The sequence below is a fragment of the Nipponia nippon genome, unplaced genomic scaffold (genome assembly GCF_047370975.1).
Source record: "Nipponia nippon isolate SJK-2023a ecotype South Korea unplaced genomic scaffold, ASM4737097v1 scaffold_2, whole genome shotgun sequence".
Lineage (NCBI taxonomy): Eukaryota > Metazoa > Chordata > Aves > Pelecaniformes > Threskiornithidae > Nipponia > Nipponia nippon.
In genome coordinates, this window is record NW_028262336.1 from 17293941 (window position 1) to 17312744 (window position 18804).

The following is an 18804-nucleotide window of genomic DNA, read 5'->3' on the forward strand; positions in this document are numbered from 1 at the left end:
GGCTCCGCCTCCCCGCCGGCGAGGGGCGGGGCGGGCCGGGCCGGGCCGCCGCGCTGCCCCCGCCTACCCTGCGGCGGCGGCCGGTGGCCGTGCGGGGCGGGGGCCGCGCTCCCCGCCGGGGCCCCGGGCGGGACGGCGGCAGCAGCACCTCCCTGCCGGGTGTCTCTCTGCCCGCGGGTCCGGTCACACCGAGCCGCGGGAGGGGCGCGCTGGGGACCGTCCCGGGCGCCGGTGCGGCGGGGGGGACGAGCCGGGAGCCGGCTGAGGGGAGCGTGGGGGAGCCCGTCCGGCGGCGGCGGCGGTGTGCGGCGGCGGCGGGCCGTGGTGGCTTCCCGCTCCGTGCGCCGCTAAGCGGTTTCGTTTTTCTTGGTGTCTATCTAACTATTAAAAATTCGTGACATTCAGCAATGTGGTGCTCGTCGGGCTCGGTGCCCGCGCCGCTCGGGCTCAGAGCGTAAAGCGAAACACGCGTGGGGCGGGCTTCTGCCTGCGCGGTAGGGAGCGCTGGGCTGCGGCCCGGGCGCGGGCTGCGTGGGCTGTGGGCTGCGGGCTGCGTGGGCTGCGGGCTGGGTACAGCCTCGGCGAGGCCCAGGTGGGGTTTTGGTAAGGAGCTTCCCGGCCTTGAACGCTCCTCCTTCGCCGCTGCCGTGCCTGGGGAAGCGGTCATGCCTTGATTTTCTAGGATAAGCCTTTGCCCGAGGATCACAGCTACCGTGGTGCACAAGATGTAAGAGTGTGGAAAAAGTAATAATAATTTTCTTGGGTTTCAGGGGCTAATTACAATCCTTAATTTTTAATAAGGCAGTTTATAACGTAGCTGTGGTTTCATCATTGGCAATTACCTACGTACATATCATGGCCTTAGAAAATGAAAAAGCAGCTATAGTAGAAAATACAGAGCTATTGGTTTGAATAGTAGCTAGATATACCTTCACTTACTTTGAAGTGTGTGGGGGGGTTATGTTAATTTGCAAAGAAAAAGAAGTGATTGTAATGTAGTAATACATTTCGATAGCTAGATATAAATTTAACCTGAGGAAGAATTGTAAGTTCATGGTGGCAGTACCCTAATAAACCACACTTTTATAACCTTGCATGGAAAAACAATCTATTAGAATATTATAATAGCAGTGTAAAGATATATGTGGATATAGGTAGGTACAAACTGTGTGTTTGGTGTCAGTATTTCTTAATTTTTTGAAAATACTAATTTTATTGCAAACAACAAGTTTTCATTGTTTTTCACATGGCCTTTTAGTTATTTTTCACCAATTGTGCTAGGCTGCAATCCAGATCATGTGTCATGCCATAGATACTATGGAAGTTTAGCAATTCACTATGAGATAGGTTTAATAAAATACACTTTGCAAGTTTATTCCTGTATGTCTGCACTGTCTGTCAGGTCAGAATGATCAGAGATGAGTTAGTAAGCAAAAACTAAAATCTTGGCTTTGAAAATGCAGATAAAGGAGAGGAGAGCACTTGAAATTTAGATTCAGTTCCCTGCTTTCCTTGAGAGAGAGGCCGGGCAGCTTAACTATGGGGTACTCTTAAATTGCACTAAGCAGCTATGAGACCAGAAAAACATTTTTCCACAATATTTCTTCATGAATGTTTACTTGTGATGAGGTAAACAAGGACGTCCATAATAGGCTTCATGATTGCAGTAAATAAAGTATGTCTGTGCTTGACAAGACTTACTTTTTTTTGTGCTGTAAGCCTGAATGCTCAGATGCTATCGTATACTCGATTTGAATTTTTTGGTGATAGTGATACGATAAGAGAAGCCCTTGAATTTATCTTTTAAAAGAATAATGCTTAAACTTCAGTGTTTCTTTTAGCTTCCCTATGGCTTGTTTCAAGATCTATTTGCAAATCAAAATATAAAAAGAATATCTTAGTCCTTTATGCTATAGACAAACTTTAAAAATCAACCAGATGGAATAAATAACCTTTCCTTAGTGACTGTATGCAAATAGCAGCAGCAAACAAAAGCAGGGACTGTGTATTTTCTGTTTGTTGGATACTGAGTAAAGTGGGACACAAAAACTGGTTCAGAAGGATGACACAATACCCTGTATTAATTTGAAATGGAGCACCTTCAAATCAAAGTATGAAAAATTAATTTGGATAAGAAAAACAGATTAATTGCAGGAAAGCTGGTCTGCCTTCCAGAGTTGCACTTAGAAAAAGTGGTGGTTGTTTTTAAATACATATATAAGCTACTCTAGCATTGGTCCATTGGTGTATTTAAGCATATTGTTAATTTAAACCAGGTGACTAGGTTCAGTCTGTTTAAAGCTAAACATGTGCAGGTGCTCAGATGAAATGGCTGCTATGAAGAGACCCTTGCAAATCAGCTCTTTCAGGTACTGCTCTGTAGAATAGTAGAGACAGTGGCTGATTTGCAAAAATACTTTTCTGATGCACTCGCAGGAGAAAAAGGAGAGGTGAGATTTCAGGCATATAAGTCTTGAAGAAACTCTCAAGGTTATGCTTAAATCTTTTCAAGCTTTTTGGCTGTATCAGCTGGTCTAATGAAAGTTATTAGTCTTCCTTATCTCCCTTTCTAGAGTGAGGGAAACATTGCAAGTGAACTTTAGCTGACAAGCTAAGGCAGACTGTCTTGGGATGCTTTATGGATAATGACCCAAATTCAGTACACTGTTTGATCTATTTTGAGCCTGTCTAATTTCTCATCTGCAGATATAAGGAAATTTAAATGAGGCCATGTGTAGTAAAGAATGAAGTGGGTAAGTTGAAAATTACAGGAGCCTGAAGGAGATAAATGATCAAAGACTGGTATAAATGTATTGTTATATGAAATACACAGCTCTTAACGTGTAAAATAAGGTTATGAGAAGAAGTGTCTTTGGGGCCTCAGCAAGTGGCCATCTTCCAAATCCTGCAAGGACTCACTAACACTTTATCCTGGAGGAGCTCCACTGAAGTCAAATGACATGGCACTTACACATGTAAGAGTCTGTGAGATCATGCTGTACAGGCTACGTGACGTTGTACCTTGTCATATGAAGGTAGGCTGAGCTAGGGGGAGACAGAAAGGAAAAGGCAGGGAGAGAGTCGCAGACCCTGTAGAAGCTCAGGCTGCAGTTCAGCTCGACATCTGAATTTCTTTCCTGAGTAAGAATCTGCTGCGGCACAGGCTGAATGCTATGGCTGTGTTTAAATGTATGGCTCCGCTGAAGCCTGCGTGTATGTCATGCTGTTCTCTGTAATTGCATTCATTAGTAATGGTAGTTGGAAATCAAGAGTGCGCTCTCCAGGGTGTAAGGGTGATGGCAATGCACTCCGTGGGCACAGAATATGAGATACTGGGGAGAAAGTGAAGTGGAAAGGGGCAGGGGATGATCAATGGTCATTACAAAAGGTGTGTGTGGAAATTTGTGAGGAAGAATAGAGTTAGGAACAATAGCAACAAATAAAGAAGGCCATAGAGGTGAGGATAAAGAGGATGGAGAAGAGTAGTGGAAATGGTGCACCTGTAAGATACTGCAGGTTCCCTCCAGTACCGTGGTTCTGAAATTCATTTTCTCTGCTTTGTTCAAAATCAAATCACTTATTTATATATACAAGTATAAAAAAGTGTTTTCTACAGCGCATCTCACCCTCACTTTGCAGATTACTGCACTTTCCAGCAACTTTTGTGGAAAGCTCACGAGAACTGAAAAATACCTCATTCACAGGAGGAAAGGGGGAGTCGCATCTAGCAAATACAGAGGTATGAAATAACCCTTGGAAACACTGAAAGTAAAATTATGAGACAGATTTCATAAGGGAAAACTATTTAACTGTCTACAAATAATGGCAGTAGTGAATTGCCATCAGGTAAGAATAATGCCAAAATAAATGAGGTTGCAATGGGAATCAAGTCAGTGAGCTACAGAACAATCAGTAGATTGTCTATTTGGAAATAGTTTATAATTCTAAACATTTTCATTTTCAAAAAAAAGGATATTTTTTATTAACTTAAGGAAATATCGAGGAATGTATTGAATCTGAAATATGAATGAATGTCTTGCTTCCTATCTGTTCACAATTTAAGTTGAATCGGGCATGTATGTGAAGCAGAGAGAGTGTATTGTTGGTCTTATAACTTAATTGTTCTTGCTTTCTCTGTCTAAAAAGGATCAATTGCTAATAGATGGCTACTCATCTATGCCTTACAGCACGCAAGGTGTACAGGATAGAAGGAAATACACATTTAGGCATGGAAGCATGGTTTGATTTTATGTGGTCTTGTGAGGACTGTGTGACATCTGTGGAGACTGAAATTGGCTTTTTATGTGGGAGGGGCTTTCTGATGTGCGTGTTTTGCCTGATAATCCACTGAATTCACTTGACAGACTTCTGAGTAAGTAAAATACAGCAAGAATGAGTTAAAGAAAAACTGTAGTATCTTAAATGTGAAATGTTACTGTACAGATTGCTGAAGAGCTTTTAGTGAACTGAAACGCTGAACACTTAAAGGATGTCTTAATCTTAATTTTTTATTCCTGGATGTATTTGTGAACGGTTCGGGGCAGGGGGGGACGGACGGACACCAAACAAAAACCAAAAACCCAAAACCCCAACCATCCTTAATATATGTGAGTAACTAGGCAAGTAAGGTTTTTTTCTGTTGCATGGAAACAGCATATCAAAGTAAGATACTTATGTATGCAAGATTACACCTTAGTTTCAGTCACTTTCAGCATCTTCTTAATGAAGTATAAGTACTTTGCACCATTTAGTATGTGCATGAAGTTCAGTACTTTGTGAAACCCCCTGAATGCTTAACCCCTCCTTACGGAAATCTGGTTTTAATTATTACCTTGATTGGTGATAATAAGATACTTTTGAGTTGCAGACTACATCTTTTATAACCTTCACATCTGATTGCAAGGTTCTTCCTTGGTGAAAGAGCGAACACTTCATTATAAAATAGTGCCATTACTTTGCACAAGCAGAGGTAGTTTTGCTTCAGTAATCAAGTACAGTAGGACATCATATTTCTGTAAGGCATTAACGAAATCAAAGTTTATACTTTTAAAAGCATTTGCTTGCAAAGATCGTATCTTTAAATGACTTTGCCCAAGGAGAAAAGGAAATCCAGGCCAGCAACAAAACAGGTAAATACTGTTAGCATTTTATCACAAGCTTCAAGAACTCCTCAAGGCATCAAGTTTAGAAAAAAGAGCGAGAGATTATGGGGAGGATATTTATTATTACAAACCGCAAAGTCAACAGGGACTGCTAAGTGTTCTTACAGTCATAATAGCCTATCTCATGTTAATTCTAGCCCGAAGCTCTGTGACTCTTTATGTGCAGAGATAATGGGGGACAAAACTGTATTTTTAGTTTAGCAGCAGATTCCTCCCAACCATGGAAAATAAATTAGAGAGCTTTGCAAACTAAAAATGATTTGGGCTTTGAAGGAATTCCCAGCATAATATACAAGACTTATTACCTTGGGTAGTTAGAGGGTCCCGTATGTTTATGGCTGATAGTAGTCATTTTGATTGAATATTGCCTCAGTAACTTGTTTTCAAATAATTTGCCTTTAACCCAAATCTGTTGGTTCTAAAGAGAAGACCATTTTGGTAATGTTCTTATTGTTTGTACTTCCCATGTGTATCTTAGATCAAATTTAGTGTATGTTGCCCAGGCAAAATGCTGCATTAATGGTAAGGTTGTTATATTTCATTTAGCTGGAATTCACTACACATTGAGATTTTAACATATTAAGGCCTGGGTTAAATAGGTTCAGATTTGAGAATATGTGTACATTTTTTTTTTTTTTTTCAAGTAAAACACGCTATAAGTAGTTGTTCTAAAATAATGCATTACAAACCTAGTAAATTCAGTTTAAGGTTATTATTGTTCAGTGTTTGTGTTACATTATTATCTAGGAACATGACTGCTGTGGGCTAGGAATGCTATAAATGTGAAACAAACCCATTCCATCTCCCAAAGAACATTATATTGTCCCAATATAATAAGAAATAATATGTGGATGTCAGACTGGACAGTGCAAAGAAACCAGAAGTTTCCTCACATACTGTCTGTGCATAGGTGTCAAGGTAAAAAGATGTTAAGCATTTGAAAAAAGACCTCTGTGTCAGTTTGTGAAGAAGTCCTTCCAACAGTGATGAGTAGGTAAGGAGAAGACAAAAGATGGTTGTGAGAAGCAAAGTTAATAATGAGCTGCTAAAAGCTAGCATTAATGAGAACTGAAGGAAGGAGTCAGTGTGGACTGTGAAGGGGAGGTGGTATGGAGATTGGGATAGGCTGGGGAAAGCCTTGAATAAGACGCATTTTTTGTGGTGAATAACTGAAGGAACCACTTGGAAGGAGGCAATGAAAATGGCAACATGATCGAAGTAATGAACTAAGAAGATGGCCTTTTGCAAAACATTTTGAAGGAGCCAGCTTGGATTCACCAGGGACGTGAAGAAAGATGAAAGGAGGTTGTAACAAGGTGGAGGTTGGTCTCTTTCTCCCTAGTAACAAGCAATGGGACGAGAGGAAACGGCCTCCAGCTGCGCCAAGGGAAGTTTAGGTTGGATATTAGGCAAAACTTCTTCACCGAAAGGTGAGTCAGGCACTGGAACAGGCTGCCCAGGGAAGTGGTTGAGTCTCCATCCCTGGAGGTATTTAAAAGATGGGTAGATGTGGTGCTTAGGGACATGGTTTAGTGGTGGACTTAGCAGTGATAGGTTAATGGTTGGACTTAATGATCTTAAGTGTCTCTTCCAACCTTAACGATTCTATGATTCTATGTTGCACTCATCTTGCACCACAGTAATGAGTAACCGGTCTAAAGCTTCAGCAGAGCTGCTGTGTAAGAGGGAGTGGTGAGACTTTTATACAACTAAAAGGATGAGCATCTGGAGATGATGCTCAGCTGACAACCCTCAATAATGGAGGTGAAGGTGGTGGTGATTGTATTGATGAAGAAAGGGAGAAGGCTGGAAGTAGTGGGTAGGTGAAAGATTGGAAACACTGCCCTATGTAGCTGAATATGCATAAACTGATGGTGGACAAAGAGACTGACATTTCAGTTCAAATAGAAAGAAGTCTCGAGTAGAGAAGCAGAGCTATAAGTTATCAGAATAAGTGGGATAGTGGAGGGAGGTTTTGTACTAATGAATGAGACCCTTGAGAAACAGAATAGAGAGAAAGGACAGGGCCTTATGAAAATGAAAGGGTACATCCTTAACATATGCAATTTTTTGAATTTGGTTTTTTTTTTAGCATTTTTGTAATTATATTTATGGAGGGGATATTTTTTAGAAGTTTGATAAATTGGAAATACTTTAATATTAATTCTAAATAAAGTGCATGATATTCTTCATCCCTTAAAAAGGCAAACATTTTTTTTACTTATGATTTTGCAATATTTTAAAACATTTATTATTCAGTCTTTTGATAGCTGTGAGAAGAAGCAAACGTTTATTTAGTGGAGTTGTGATGGTATTCTTGCATCCACAAAAAGACAAAGTAATTTTAATATCTTTAGAAAAGTTAATGTTTCTTTTAAGTAAAAAGGAATACAAAAATATCTCTTAACACTGGAATGTCAAATCAAGGATTTCTCATCTTGATCTTTTTTTAATGATTTATATTTTCACTGGGGTTCAGAAAGCTTGTCACTTACACTGTCCTTTGAGAATAGCTATAGCTACCTAATGGTCCAATCCAACAAAAAATATGATCAGTTCCTGTATCATGAAAGTGTATATAAAACTCAAAGTCACTAGAATCTGCTCCCAAAGCATATACTGCCAGAAAACCAGATATATTTTATATTGCATTGGGCCCTAAAGTGTTATAAAAAATGGCAGATCCCTTTTTTTTCCAGAGCTTTATGACCAGCAAGACAGCATCAAGCAGTTTATTGCAGACCCTGTTTATGCCTTGCAAGAGTGCAGCGTAGTAGACGCTTGTGCATGCGTTGTTTTCAGCATCAACTCTGGAAGCAATTTTGAATCTTATTTGATTTTAGTTGAATCTATGTTTTCTTTGTTGTCTATCTATGAATCACTATTGAAAAAATTAGACCAATGTTGTTTTCACTGTTTAAAAAGGCGTTTATTTTAGTTTAGTTCAAACTCTGTTTTTACATAATGCTTAACAATTTCTTTCTTAATCCTTTAATGCTATCGTCACTTTATACAGCTAGAGTAAAACAAGTGCCATTTCCAGGGACTGGGAGGGGAGCTCAGCCACATGTAAATGCGGATTCAATTCTACGAAGCCAGGACAGACGTTTGACCACATTAATTTCAGTGAGAATTCATATGGATAATCCCTTTATAAGTTAATTGGGATGTTTCATTGGTAAATGAGGTAGCCAGGATCCACGTGCAAGTGTCTGTAGCCTTCTGGGAGACTCCGCTGTCGCTGATGGAAGCGATGTTGAGCAGCCTCTCCTTTGCTCATACAACATCAAGTCTCCTGAGCTGAGCCTTTGGATCTAATTAGATCCCTGTTCAGGGGACTCGTCTGGCTTAACCTTTAAATTGTACCTGAAAAGATGTGTCCCTATGGTGGCTCTTTTTTTCTTAACTTGTATCACATTGTTGAAGTGACTAATGTAGGAACTGTTTCCTTGTAAAATAGTATCACTAAGTTAACTTACTCCTTGATTCTGATATGGCTATAATTGCCAAAAGTGTGTGTGTGACAATTATGGATCTCGGTCCAATGTTAAAAGAGGAGTGTGAACCACAGGTGGCTTTGATGTCCCAGTTCAGCAAAGTTCTTCTGAACCTGTATGCAAGTGCTTGATCCTTCTTTCAACCGAAAAGTCCTTTTAGCAGCACTTGCTCCAGTTTTGGAAATGAACCATGTTGTCATGGTTTAACCTCAGTCAGCAACTAAGTACCACAAAGCCATTTGCTCACCCTCCCGCCCTGTCCCTGGTGGGATGGGGGGGAGAGGCGGGGGGTGGGGGTAAAACCTGTGTGTTGAGATAGACAGTTTTATAAGAGACCAGATGAAGAGAAAATACTACTAATAATAATGATAAAAGAATATACAAAACAAGCGATGCACAATGCAATCGCTCACCGCCTACTGACCGATGCCCAGCCTGTACCTGAGCAGCAATCGCTGCCCCCCAACCAACTCTCCCAGTTTATATACTGGGCATGATGCCATAAGGTATGGAATAGCCCTGTGGCCAGTCTGGGTCAGCTGTCCTGGCTGTGCCCCCTCCCAGCTTCTTGTGCACCTGGCAGAGCAGGGGAACCTGAAAAGTCCTTGACTGGTGTAAGCACTGCTCAGCAACAACTAAATCATCAGTGTGTTATTGGCATTATTCTCCTAAATCCAAACACAGCACTATAGCAGCTACTAGGATGAAAATCAACTCTATCCCAGCTGAAACCGGGACATCTGCTGAGAAGGAAGACTTGGTGACTGCCTCTGGTTTTGTTGGTTTGTATAGCGCGCACCAAACTGTAGTCTGCCGAAGTCTTGCTCTGGAGCAGGAGGGAAAGAAACTCAACCACATTTTTCTCTCTGCTGCCCAGGAGAGCCAAGTCCTTCCAAGTAGGAGGGGATCCTGTGGTTGGGGGAAATACAGCTGGCCGGGAAGTCAGGGAAGAGCAGCTCTGTGTGATATGCCTTTTTTTGCAATAGCAGTTTCAGATTGTAACTGCTCCTGGGAATTAAAGATATTTTGGTTTTAGGAGTAGTACAACGGGTATTTTACATGATGGTGACAGAATTCTGAAATGGGCTGTTTTGTTCAGAGTTCTGCTGACTACACTACTTAACAAATGAGGTATTTTTTTATGAAGTGCCTGATCAGAACTACTGAAATTTGTAATGTTAGCCAAATCCACCAATTTGCAATTTAGCTCTCACTGCAGTATCGATTACAGCTGTTTCTTGTGTTCGTTGTTGCTATTCATGTTCACGGAATGCCTTAATAAAGGGAATAGAAAGAGGATTATCATGTGCTTGCCTCTTGTACAAAAATAGATGATACAAGCACACCAATTTTGTCTTACTTATAAATAGCTTCCGGAAATAGTGGTCTGTGAGGGAATAGGGCTGATTGACTCATTCGTTGTGAATAATTTAGCCTGAAAAATTAGCATTTTTGTACACGTATTATCCATGGAGAACTGAATTTACAGTCATCTATTTGTTATTCATAATCTACCATTTAATAGTTTATGAATTGCTGTCTGAATGTTTTTGAGATGGGCTTTATTCACTGCTTCGTTACATGTGATGTGTGATGGTCCTCTGAGTCATCTTGACAGTTCTTGTGTCCTTACTAGAGGACTGAAACTTTTAGTTAGAGAACAATTACAGCCATCCATGGTTCTTTGTGGTCACATGAGAAGATGGCTCTCCTCTATGAAGAGGACTTGTGCCAGCATTTTTTAGGAAATGGACGTGGTCAATGGGGCACCTGTTCAGACTTGCAGTGGTTGTGAAGTCTGTTTCAGTGTTTTTTTAATTCAAGTTTGTGCAAGGCCTTGTAATCTGGCTTGCTTATCAGAGCAAATTTCCCTTTCTTTTGTGAGAAGGCAGGGTAGCACAGAGTCAGTGTGGGACTGGGAAATGTGGTGTCCATTGTTACAGCTACCAAGCATGAAGCGATGTACGTGGAGGTGATGGAGAGCCGCTGAGCAAAGTAGCACAGGTGCCAGAAACAGACTGTGGTTATTAGCATGGTATTCTACCCATAAAAATATATATATCAGGCTTCTAGTTAAGGAATTTCTTGGATATCTCTACTGAGTTATGTTTTGTGCATGTATGTGTACTTACATGTATGTATGCCCATTGTATATATACACACATATGATGTATACATGCCTCAGTTTCACTCTTTTATTCTTTTCCACTCTGTGTGCGAGTGGCCTTGCACAGGTCTGTTTCTCATCAGCAAACAGGAATAGCAATCATTTCCCACTCCCTTCTCAGGACTGTTGTATTTTCTTAGTCTGTGTTTTTGAGGTGCTGTGAGCATGCTGACCATTTGTATGGAAAACCCAATAGTGCTGGATTGCCAGGGTGCGCTAATGAGTGCCAGGAGGAATTAATGATATAATCACACAAGCCAATGTACAAAATCACTGAATGTTAGTTTTATGCATGGTTACAATTGATGTCAAAACTATAGGATGTTGTATAATCAAATAATTTATTAGGCACAGCTGGTTAACTGCTTACAGCAAAACAACTTGTAGCTTAATTGCTCCTTCTACTGCATGGGTTTTATGCATGGTCTTTCTGGCCCCAATACCCAAAGCAGAAAACCCTGCCTTGGGCTTCTTGAGAGTTGTGCAAGAAACAGTGGTTCATAACTCATCCATGTCAAATTAATGTTGTTGTCATGGGACATCGATGGCATAATGAAGGGAGAATAAGGGCATTAAGGAGAGTTAGTCCTTCAATAGGACTTCCCTTCTGATTTCATTGATATGCTAAATGCAATCATATCTTCTTTTTTTTTTTTTTCCCTAAGAAATCATGATAATGTCTTTAAATAATTAACTATGGGGAACAAATATGAACCTTGTTGGTTTTAAGTATTAATAATTTTATTTGTTTGTTTCCATTCAAAATTGAATTGTTTTGTACATTTAGGAATACAATTAGGGAAGTTGCCACATGACATCAATCCTAAAATGTCTTTTCCTCTGAGGTAGTTTTTGACAGTTCAACTATTTTACTCGATAAAGTACAAAGTTAAATGTCTTGCTCTGACCCAGGTTCTAGAATGGCAGTTCACTATTTTAATTTTGTTTTCAGGATCTTTCTCTTATAGCCAGGTAGGTGAAGGGCACTGATTCTTAATTATTTGCATGCTTGGGGGTCAGCTTGAACAAAACCAAGATGGTTTCTGTGGGCCATTGATTGTAAATGAGAGAATTTGGGAAATAGAGCTTCATTTAAACATTGAAGCCCTTTATGTGAAGTGTTGGATTTTCAAAATAATCTCCTTGATTTAGGGGCATGAGTCTATTGGGACAGGTGATGTTCAGTCACACAAGACTTGTCTGTATTGAAGTTGTTCCTTTACTGTATTAACACAGATAGCTGTTCAGTCCTATGGTGTGATGGTAGATATTTGCTTATTCCTGATTTGAAGAGAAAATGGGAACTTTTTGCTGTTTTACTTATGTCCATGTTAGAAGGTTGTATCCATTTAACTGTAGCCTTCACTGTTAAATACTTCAGATTTTGTTAATAGTTCTGGTGCTAGATACTGTTGAAAATGTATTCATATGTCTTCATGCTTTCTGTCTTCATGTTTAGAAGCAGTGACTTCTTGCGTAAGTAAGTACATGGGCATAGAAATAAAACTTAACATTCAGTAGTGGCATGAGTTACTGTATCAGGTAAAACTCTCTACTTTTCCTCGCTGTTTTGCTTTTTATTTATGCAGTGCTCAGTCAAATGAATCCATACTAATTCAATGGGATTGCGAGGTCCTACTGCTTTACGAAAAAAGAAATACACAAATTGGCATGGGAATTTCTTCTGCTACTGAACATTGGGACTGGGCATGAGCATTTCTCCACCTTTCTTGCCTGTGCTGTACTCCCTAACCCTCCCTACGTGTCTTTTGTAGGCATCTTAACTATATGGAAGTTCACCCTCTGTGCAGACCATTTAGCACCTTCTTCTTGTGTGTCCTTCACCTAGCATGTGTGTCATGGCAGGTGCTCCAGTGTCATTTTTAAGTCACATCAGTTATCACTATTTGCTTTTCTCTGTAGATCTAGAGGTGAGAAGCCGTGAACTCTACTGTATCTCAGCACTTGTGCCAAAAAAAAGCCCCTAAAATTCTATTTCATACCTACTGCTCTGACAGAAGTGTCTACCTTGGCAGAACTGAGCTGTCTCCTTGAACATTTAGTGGGCTTCTGGTTTTCACATATGCATTTGAATGGAAGGAAAAATAAATTGAAGATTCAGTTTTTCACTTGTGTTTTTGGCCATCGGATGTTGTTTAAACTGTTGAATGCAGGTAATGTACTCTGTCATATATGTCCCTCTGCTAATTTCTTCCAAGATAAGTAGCTACCTTTGCTTCTTTTATTTCTGGCAGGTAAGTTGGTTTGTTTGTTTATTTTAATCAAGGGCAATGGGAAGCTGGAAGAAAAATCTCTCCATTCACCTGCATGGTGGGCTGTCACTGCAGTGATTTTGGAAGAAAAAACTAGATATTCTTAATTAACAGTTTCCAACTCATTCTACAGAGCCCTCAGCAAACCTAAGGCCTGTTTCTAACAGGGCTGTGAAAAGTCAGTCAGAAAAATAAGCTCTGCAGTGGGCTTAAATTGGTTTTGTAGGTATTCACACTTCTGTGGTAAAATTCTCACACTGGCTTCCAAACAAAAAACAGTTGCAAACCAGTGCTATAGGGCGGTGTTGCACACATGCACAGAAAAAGCTGTATGCATATTATTTATCTGTATATTTTATGCAGCTAACTGGATGGCAACATCAAACAGGAATAATTTTCCTTCATATCATTCTTCTTTAACCTTGAACCTTTCTCAGTTGGAGACTCAGTTTCCCAGTTTTTCTAAGTACTTTACCAAGTGTACAGATGTCAAGGAAATCGAGCCATAAATTTCTCAAAACACTTGGCCGTTATTCCTGTTCCCATTTTCTAAAAAGGTAGATTGTTTATGGAGAGCTAAGCTCAAGGTGCCACCAATGCAGCTAACAAAACCGCATTAAAAATCATGTGAAAAGGGAGTCCAGCCTATTCACTGTAGACACCAATACGCTATATGCTGGGAAGGAGAGACAACGCTAACAAATCCTATAACCAGTCCTGAACAATAATCTCTGTGCTTAGTGACATTTAAAACTAGATTAGAGAAAACAAGGGGAAGTAAACAAGAGCTAAAGGGAGCAATCTGCTGTGGGGGGAGGATGGGGCCACATGATTCTTCCCCTCCCTGGTATGAATGAGTGTAGAAACAGTGCCATATATTCAGTGCGCTAACATTTGCATTACAAATGCTTGTCCTGGGTTTAGAAAAGAGCTAACAGATTGTCATCGCCCAGAGCACTGGCATTACAATGATTGTTCCAATATAACATGGCTGTTAAACTTTTTCTTAACCCTTGCGTTACCTTCACCCAGCTTGAAAGAGAGTTATTTGCCTAGAGTTAGCCTTCTAGATAAATGCACATTGTAATGCTCACAGAGATCCAGACAAAACAGTTATCTGTTTTAATCACTAGCATCTGAGATATTGCAAGTTTCAAGATGTATGGATTTTCTAAAGTGCTGGAGTAATAGATGATGCACAGCTTGCTCCTCAGAGCACTGCCAAGATTACACCCTTGGCTGGTGGGAAGATGAAGGATTATTCAAGGCTTTTCATACGTTCTGTTTTTCTTGTATTGTCTACACTTTTCTGAAAGCTGTAGGCAATAAAATTAACACCCTTTTGTCATTTATGCCATTGTTACAATGCTGTCATTCAGTTTAATTTCAGTTGTCCTAATTTATATGTGTGGAAGTTGGAAGAGAATCTTGTCCTCTTGTTACTCGGTGAATCCTCTATAAATGAATATATCTGGAAAATTGTGAGGGTTTGTTTTGTGAGTATTTTATTTTTAAAAATTCTGTAAATTAAAAAACAAAAAAAACCCCAAAAAACCAAAAAACACCTAAATTTCATTTGTCTTGAAGTCCCATAGCTAATTGAAAAACAGTGAATCTCACAAATTTTTGAACTTGGCTTTTTGGATCAAGGTTTGCATATCAAAGTTATCAGTACCCTTAAAAGGGCATTGACATTGGGACAGGAATAATGGAAACTCTTGCAGGAAAAAAATGGAGGATTCTTGGCAGTCTTTTGCTAAATAGAGTCACAAAAATTATTTCTATGACATTTGAGTTTTATTGTGTTCTTGTCTGCTTATTCTTACTTGCTCACGGTCATCTATTTTTATCCAGTCAATGGTTCAAAGCTTTTTACTGAGTAATTCTTAGTGTTTTCCATCCCACTAAAGAAATGCAGACCTGTGTAGACATCTATAAGCCCCAAGTGTAGTTACAAAAGTTATTAACCATCTCAGCAAAGCATAGCAGACAAGTACTAAAACGTTCCTGTTCGTATCAGTGCAAAAAGTGTGTATCTGAAGGAATACTCTCACTAAAGTAAAATAAGACCAACCTGTACTCTGCTCTGTAGAAGTAAATTAAGGGTAAATCACCTTATGAGCTGGCAAAGGAATTTCTATTTAAGCGTTAGTGAATCCACCTCTGTCAGTAATAGAATTCATCTATGGGAAAAGGTAGTGATCTTAATTACAGCCTGCAAACCTAACAAAAGTATTGAAACTTTGTTGCTTAAGAACAGCTTCTCAGAGTCTCATACTGAAACAACCAACCAACTGGTATTAACACACTTGCATTCAAATTAAATTCCATTTTTTTGCCTTTTAACAAGGTCAATTCACATCTCTCTCTCAGGAAACATAGCCTGAACAATCTGGTCTGTGCCAGGACAATGTGCTAGCATTTTAAGTTTTAACAGAACTTCAATTTGCTTAAAATAAATAAAAATTGCTGATAAATAAATGTCTCTTGTGCTTTTAGAAACTCCATCTCATGGTTGTCTCTGAATTATTAGTTATATTGCAGAAATGTCCATGTTCAGATGAATATATATACTTCTGATCCAAGATCTGTTAGGCGGTGGAAGACCGTTTCTTTCAGTACTGCTTCCATTCAATTACCACTGTCATCTTTTCTTTTGCTCAGAGGTGTCATAGGATGGTTTTACTGGTGGCTGCAGCTTGAGGAGGGTCACAGCTCTTCAACTTTCTAGTTCCTTTGCTTTTGTCTTTTGGTCAGGAAGATGTAAGAACATCTTTAGAGTTTTAGCTCACCTGAGACATGAACTCATCTCCAGAAAAGTTTTAATACGATGAATTTAAACAAACAAACCCAAAAAACCAAACCCAATTCCTCTTTCGCTATATTAATTCAATAAAATAAAACAACCTTTTTGTATTTGAACAAATATTAGTCTTTAAACTTAAATAGTTCTAAATTTAACCACTTAGTCAGTGTTTTGTATTGTGATGTCATCTTCCATTTACAACTGATTATATTACCAAAAACCCCCTTCTCATTAGCATGGAAAATATCCTTGATGTTGATAGTAGTTGCATCAAGCAGTTGTTATATGACAGCTTGCAGCTCAACATAAATTTTCTTGAACAACAGTCCGAAAGAAGAGTATATCACTTTAGCATTTAGTGGACAACAAAAATGTGTACTTTGAAGTAGAGACATAAAAGTAGGTAATATTATCTGGAAAGTATTGCCCTTATATGAAGTATCTGTATGGCATTTGAAGAAAGAGAACTTCAGAAAATTCACAAAATAAAACTATTTCAATGCAGATATATGAATCTGAAACAAAGTTTCTCCTTGCCATAAAGAAAGGCACGAGGTCCCATTTTATGACTGGGTAACACATCCAAATTAGTTCATTTTTTTAAATTCAGATATCCTGTACAGAGTGTATTGTCACATTGAGGAAGCTGAATGTATAAAAAAAACCCCATAGGGTATTCTAAGCAATCTTTTTCAGGATAAAATTATCATCTCTGATAGGCTGGTGTCATTAACTTCTCTGAGAAGATAGTATTTTGTGGGGGCTCTTTTTGGCTCTTGGTGTTACAGTGTACCGTTATTAATTAATTTATGACTTGCAGTTAAAATCTTCCATAAATATCCTAGGTAGAGCACAAAAGTGTCTAACATACACGTGTTTCAAAACACTGCGCGAAAGAGGATATAATGGCATGGCCAAAAAAGTAGCATCATGAAGCTGCATTCCAGAATTTGGACAAATGTCCTAAGAAATAATAAATAGGATTTTGTGGTTGAGGGTTGTTCATTGTATTTTTTTTTTTCCATCCGTGAGAGAAACGAGCTGTTTCTGCAATTACCTTGACTATTTCATCAACCTAAACCAACCTGTCCTTCTGAATTTTAAGAATGGTTTTTGGCTGAAAGGGCAGATTTGCAATTATCTAAATTGTGAAGCGACATAATATTTTATTAGCAGTCTTGGCAGCAGTACTCATGTATGCATACTGTAGCACAGTCTATGGTATTTGTTACAGTAAAATCTAATTAAAATTTAAACTAAGCTGATGGCATTCAAACTGCCATTGGGGAGGGACGATCATATTTGATGGGTCTCTATATATGTGCGCATTTGCCATTTTGTTCATTTGTAGCCAAGCAGCTTCTGTCTGAGCTCAAAAACGTGCTAGTCTCAGTTGTTTTGTGTGCCATTGACAGAAAGCAAATACGTAGCCTGTTATTTGCCATAGTTTTGTGTGATCCTTGGTATGCCATAGTTTTGTGTGATCCTTGATAATTTCTTTGGCCAGGCATTTTCGACTCGCAAATAACTGGAGCCCTCTTTTGGTCTGCAATTTTACTCAGCACCATTGCAATGAAGATTTAGATATGCAAAATAGGTTTTATGTGAGTTTATTAGATAACGGTTAAGTCAAAATAGTTAACCACCCGCTGTCGCGATTGCTCTTCTAGTTCACTGAGGACAGCAGCAGTAAATATTGTGTTTCATTTTTTTTCTATGAAGAATGACGGCTCAGTGCAATGTTTTACTGTACAACATGTCAGTCTGGCATATAAATGCACTCCTCTTCTTGATGTGCGCCAAAGGCTTGAGACAGGATTACAGAAGCTGAATAAAGAGCAGTATGTGCCATGGGTTGCTTTTACTGATGAACGCGGCTTGGGCTAACTGTCAGTAGGGCTTAGAGAAAACTATCTTTTAAGTCGTGACTGTGCTACATACCTAGCAAGTCACTTGCTCTTCTGAAAGCAGTTATTCTATGCAAGTTTTTACATTGCCATTCTACTGGATTCAACTCCTATTGTTTGAGGTGGATGTGATCAGCAAATTATCCATTTCCTTCCCTGTTTTCAATACTATTTGTTTTGGAAAACATACCAGTAATGGTGGAAGGTCTGCTTCTTTGTGATGTTTATTCCTTCTCTTTGGTACTTAGCCAGAGAAGACTAATCCAAATATGTCAGCTGGTGAATTCCAAATGGTAAGTGAAGGCAAACTGTGTGACAAAAGCAGTGAATCATTGAAAGACTGATTGCTCAATCATTTTAGGTAGCTGCATAACAGACTTTTTTTTTTTTTTTTTTTAAATTCAAAATTTTTTGTGTGTGTGAAGTTTAAAACAACAACAAAAAAATGCCTCTTAAAATTTCCAGGATCTTTAGTCAATACAAAATACTGCAATAATATCTGTAACATCACTTGACTCTCATATCCCTGGTTCTAGTATATGCAGACATGCAAGAAAAGATAGTGTGTTTCTGTAGTTGGTAACAAAGTGTCCTGTAGAGACTGAAAAAGTGAATATTGAACAAAGATTTGAAACAGTCTTATACCACAGATCTTAGAGAAAATTTGTAAAGAAATAGTGAAATAATACAGGCATCTCTTTTACTACTGATTTTTTTGCCTGCTGTGATTGTTTGTCTCCACCTCAGGGAAGTTTTCACACTACAAAATTCTTAAAGTGCTTTCATTCAGAGGGGGTTTGTGTTTAATATTTTAATGTTTTCCTGTGTAATAGAAGAAAAAGGGTTTATTCTGTAATAATTAGCAGATACAGTAGAACGATTAGGAGCAGACATGGAGTCTAATGGTGTTTAATGAAATTATGGTGTAGCCTGAAATTTCCTACCAATGGAAACTGCTTATCAAATACAGTGAACTCTCTCCTGGTGTCCCT

At 39.1% G+C, this 18804-nt stretch overlaps 1 long non-coding RNA gene across 1 annotated transcript in view; it reads left to right on the forward strand.

Annotated features, from left to right (window-relative positions):
• Window positions 1–3643: 3643 nt before the first annotated feature.
• LOC148055676 (uncharacterized) overlaps window positions 3644–18804 on the forward strand; it is a 51791-nt gene continuing 36630 nt past the window's right edge. Inside the window, exon 1 of the long non-coding RNA XR_015704716.1 lies at window positions 3644–3739. This is a non-coding gene — a long non-coding RNA (uncharacterized LOC148055676). The remainder of the gene's footprint in view (window positions 3740–18804) is intronic.